This window comes from Triticum urartu, chromosome 2A (genome assembly GCF_056163025.1).
Source record: "Triticum urartu cultivar PI428250 chromosome 2A, HENAU_Tu73, whole genome shotgun sequence".
NCBI classification, from domain to species: Eukaryota; Viridiplantae; Streptophyta; class Magnoliopsida; order Poales; family Poaceae; genus Triticum; species Triticum urartu.
In genome coordinates, this window is record NC_141874.1 from 29140194 (window position 1) to 29145390 (window position 5197).

Here is a 5197-nt window from a genome sequence, read left to right on the forward strand (position 1 = left end):
CTTGCCTCCTAGGAAGTAACATAAGAGTTTAATCTTATCCATCCATTGATCACCAACATGTTAGACAATGTGTAATGATGATGTTCTTGTTAGATCATACGTATATTGTAAACCGACCCATCATTATAAGGGATCGGTCTAGATTCCTCTAGAAGGCCCGTTTGTATTCTGGAAGGCCTTCTCGCTTCCTCTTCTGTAACCTATGTGATCACGATCTATTTAACACAAAAGCGTCCCTGCCCGAGGCACACGTTTTCCACCCATCGCTCCCTCAAGCGCTTTCATGGTAACAGAGCCTGTTCGCCTGTATGGTTGCTTCTTCCTCCTCCGTTTCCCACATCCTCAATCAACAAGTCTCTGAAAAGCTCACAAGAGAGAATTATGTCTTGTGGAAGGCGCAAGTCCTGCCCCCAATTCGAGGTGCCATGCTTGCCGGTTATCTGGATGGGTTGGTTCAGGCGCCGGAGAAAACCATCACCACTACCACGGATGGGGGAAGTCAGGAAGCTGTCAATCCTGCCTATGCCCAATGGCTTGCCCAAGATCAACAAGTTATGGGGTACGTGTTCAATTCTCTCTGGAAGGAAGTGTTGACTCAGGTCGCCTCATTGCTTAGTGCGGCTGAACTCTGGGCAGCCCTCGAGCAGATGTTTTCCTCTCGGTCTCGTGCTCGCACCATCAATATCAGGATGGCCATGGCCAACATGCAAAAGGGAAACATGTCTACTGCAGACTATTTCTCCAAGATGAAGGCCCTTGCGGATGAACTTGCATCTGCAGGGAAGAGGATTGACGATGACGACCTGATTTCTTATCTATTGGCGGGTCTGGACGTCGAACACAATCCATTGGTGGCATCGATTCTTGGGAGACCCACAACAGATCTAATTACTCTCAATGAATTCTATGCTCAGCTCCTTAGCTATGACACACGCATGGATATTCTCCACTCTGGGGGCGCCGGTGGCCCTGGATTTCAAGTCAATTCTGCTCGCAGAGGACGTGGCGGGTTTGGACAGCGTGGTCGTGCAGGAGGGCGTGCAGGAGGCCGTGGTGGTCGTACTGCACACAGCGGTGCAGGAGGCCGCGGAGGTGGCCGCGGAGGAGGCCGTGGTGGCTACGGTCGTGGCTATCAGGGAGAATCCACTGTGATTTGTCAAGTCTGCTCCAAGCCCAATCATAGTGCCCAAGATTGCTGGTACCGGTTTGATCCTGACTACGTACCTGATGAAACTCGTCAAGCTGGTTCTGCAATAACGTCTTATGGGATTGACACAAACTGGTACCTTGACTCCGGAGCCACTGATCATATCACTGGAGAGCTCGACAAATCAACTACTCGAGAACGATACAACGGCCACGACAAGGTTCATACCGCAAACGGAGCAGGTATGGTAATTAGTCACATCGGTAGCACTACTATTCATTCCCAAAAACACAAACTTCATCTCAAGAATATTTTGCATGTCCCTGAGGCAAAGAAAAGTTTGGCCTCTGCTCATAAAATTGCTATTGACAACAAGGCCTTTGTTGAAATTCATCCTGAATTTTTTGTTGTCAAGAATCAGGTCACGAGGGAGGCTCTTCTTCACAGTAGATGTCATGGTGGTCTCTATCCCTTCAAGTCATCATCCTCCTCGCCAATAAAGCAAGTATATAGTGCCACCAAACCATCATCTACACGGTGGCATCATCGCCTTGGACATCCATCCCCAAGAATAGTTCAAAAAAATTATAAATAAAAATGAGCTTCCTTGCTCAAATGACTCTAGCGTTGAGTCGATTTGTGATGCTTGCCAGCAAGCTAAAAGTCATCAACTTCCCTACCCCACATCTACTAGTATTTCAAGTTCACCTTTAGAACTTGTGTTTTCCGATGTGTGGGGACCAGCGCCATGTTCTGTTAGTAGAAACACTTATTATGTGAGTTTCATCGATGACTTCAGCAAGTTCACATGGATCTATCTTCTTAAGAAACGCTCGGATGTGTTCTCTATTTTCTTAAACTTTCAGAAACTCGTCGAACGTCGACTCGATAAGAAAATTCTTACCATGCAGACTGATTAGCGAGGTGAATATCAAAAACTAAATACCTTCTTTCAAAAGATAGGGATTTCACACCATGTTTCATGCCCTCATGCACACCAACAGAACGGGTCTGCTGAGCGAAAACACAGGCACATAGTTGAAGTTGGGTTGTCTCTTCTAGCTCAAGCATCTATGCCACTAAAATTTTGGGATGAAGCGTTTCTCACTGCCACATATCTCATTAATATTGTGCCTAGTAAAGTGATCAATTATCAAACGCCTATTTAGCGTCTCTTTTCTACCAAGCCAGGCTACTCATTTCTCAGAATATTTGGATGTGCATGTTGGCCACACCTACGTCCATACAATTCTCGCAAACTTGAATTTCGCTCTAAACAATGCACTATTCTTGGTTACAGTCCTCAACACAAAGGCTACAAATGTCTTGACATCTCCACTGGTCGTGTATATATTTCACGAGATGTGGTCTTTGACGAGTCAGTTTTTCCTTTCAAAAATCTACACCCCAATGCCGGTGCCCGCCTACGCCAAGAAATCCTCCTCTTACCTCCTACCCTTACCAATCTCAAAATTCTAGGGGATGAAATAGTAGGTGCTGACCAATTGACTAATGACCATACTAATCATGCCTCTGGAAGCTTTGAATCTGGTGTGCAGGTTACGCAAAGCAGTGAAAATGGTGCAGAAAGTAATGCGGAAAATGAAGAAAATAGTGGCTATAATGGGCCACATGGAGATGCAAACGATCCCCGGGGCAATCCCGAGGACGATCCCCCTGGCGCTGACAATGTGGGATTCGGGAATGATTCTCCCGCCCACTCTGCGCGATCCAAGGCCGGCTCAACCATACCTGCATCTGGAACCTGCTCGCCTCGGGCGCCCACCAGTTCTCCACGCGTGGGGCGTCTCCCCAACCAGCGCGCGCCATCTGGCCTGCCAGGGGCCTCTCCCGATGTTGCAGCCGATTTTTCTTCAGAACGCAGCGGCTCACCTAGACTCGGGCGCAGTGGATCTTCTGGCCCTGCTGACATGCACGACACCCAAGAATCGGGATCTTCTGTGCATGTTTCTCATGTGCAACCTATCCAGCAACGTGTTCAAACTCGGCTTCAAAAAGGCATTGTTCAACCAAAAAAATTGTACCCTGGCATGATTGGTATGGAAATTTCTCTGCTACAGGAGAACCTCAGTCTCTTTCTGAAGCTCTTGGTGATGCGAATTGGCGATGTGCAATAGATCAGGAGTACATGGCACTTCAGAAAAATCAAACATGGCATCTTGTTCCACCACCTCCCGGTAAAAATATAATTGATTGCAAATGGGTCTTTCGTATCAAAAGGAAGGCAGATGGCTCCATTGATAGGTATAAGGCTCGCCTTGTTGCGAAAGGATTCAAACAACGCTATGGGCTCGATTATGAAGATACTTTCAGCCCTGTTGTGAAAGCAGCCACAATACGCCTTGTTCTCGCTATTGCGATCTCTCATGGGTGGTGTCTTCAGCAACTTGATGTACAAAATGCATTCCTCCATGGTATTCTAGAAGAAGAGGTATATCTTCGACAACCCCCTGGTTATGAAAGCACCAAAACACCACACTTTGTTTGCAAACTCAATAAAGCTCTCTGAGGGAGTCCTGGATTAGGGGGTCTCCGGACAGCCGGACTATCTCCATTGGCCGGACTGTTAGACTATGAAGATACAAGATTGAAGACTTCGTCTCGTGTTCGGATGGGATTCTACTTGGCGTGGAAGGCAAGCTAGGAAATACGGATATGGATGTCTCCTCCTTTGTAACCGACCTTGTGTAACCCTAACCCTCTCCGGTGTCTATATAAACCGAAGGGTTTTAATCCATAGGACAACAACCATAACATACAATCGTACCATAGGCTAGCTTCTAGGGTTTAGCATCCTCGATCTCGTGGTAGATCTACTCTTGTACTACCCATATCATCAATATTAATCAAGCAGGACGTAGGGTTTTACCTCCATCAAGAGGGCCCGAACCTGGGTAAAACATCGTCCCCTGCCTCCTGTTACCATCCGGCCTAGACGCACAGTTCAGGACCCCCTACCCGAGATCCGCCGGTTTTGACACCGACATTGGTGCTTTCATTGAGAGTTCCTCTGTGTCGTCGCCGTTAGGCTTGATGGATCCTACTATCATCGACAGCGATGCGGTCCAGGGTGAGACTTTTCTCCCCGGATAGATCTTCGTATTCGGCGGCTTTGCACTGCGGGCTAATTTGCTTGGCCATCTGGAGCAGATTGAAAGCTACGCCCCTGGCCATCAGGTCAGAGTTGGAAGTTTGAACTACACGACCGACATCTGCGAAGACTTGATCTTCGACGGATTCGGGCCACAGCCGGGCGCGCCGCACTGTCACGATGGGTATGACCTAGCTCTGCCGCCAAACAGTACCCCAGAGGCCGTGCCCGCATCAGCTCCGACCATTAGCTCGGAGCCAACTGTGCCAATCGAGGACGGGTGGCTAGACACCGCCTTAGGGGCTGCAGTCTCAACGGCGATCGAGCCGAACACCAGCCTAATCCTCTGCACCGCCCGTGACTCCAAGGTGCCGGACTCTTTTTCGGACTCCAAACCATCCGCGCCCCTGCCAATCGAATCCGATTGGGCGCCGATCATGGAATTCACCGCCGCGGATATCTTTCAGCACTCGCCCTTCGGCGACATTCTGAATTCACTAAGATCTCTCTCTTTGTCAGGAGAGCCCTGGCCGGATTATGGCCAACAGGATTGGGATGCGGACGACGAAGAAATTCGACGCCCACCCACCACCCACTTCATAGCCACTGTCGATGATTTAACCGACATGCTCGACTTCGACTCCGAAAACATCGACGGTATGGACGACGATGTAGGAGACGAGCATGAACCAGCGCCTATAGGACACTGGAAAGCCACCTCATCATACAACGTATGCATGGTGGACACACTAAAAGAAGACGACGACAAGGAACGGAAGGACGCTACGAAGGCTTGTCCCCTCGAGAAGCAGTCAAAGCGGCGGCGTAAGCGCCGCCCCAAATCCCGCCTCGGTAGAAACAACGATCATACAGACCCAGCGCTAGAGCAGGGCGAGCCATCGCCGGACCATGGCAACACGGAGAATCAAACCGAACAA

At 49.1% G+C, this 5197-nt stretch overlaps 1 pseudogene; it reads left to right on the forward strand.

The window, feature by feature from the left end:
• The first annotated feature begins 785 nt into the window (after window positions 1-785).
• LOC125541894 (small nucleolar RNA Z247) lies at window positions 786-930 on the forward strand (annotated as a pseudogene).
• Window positions 931-5197: the final 4267 nt, after the last annotated feature.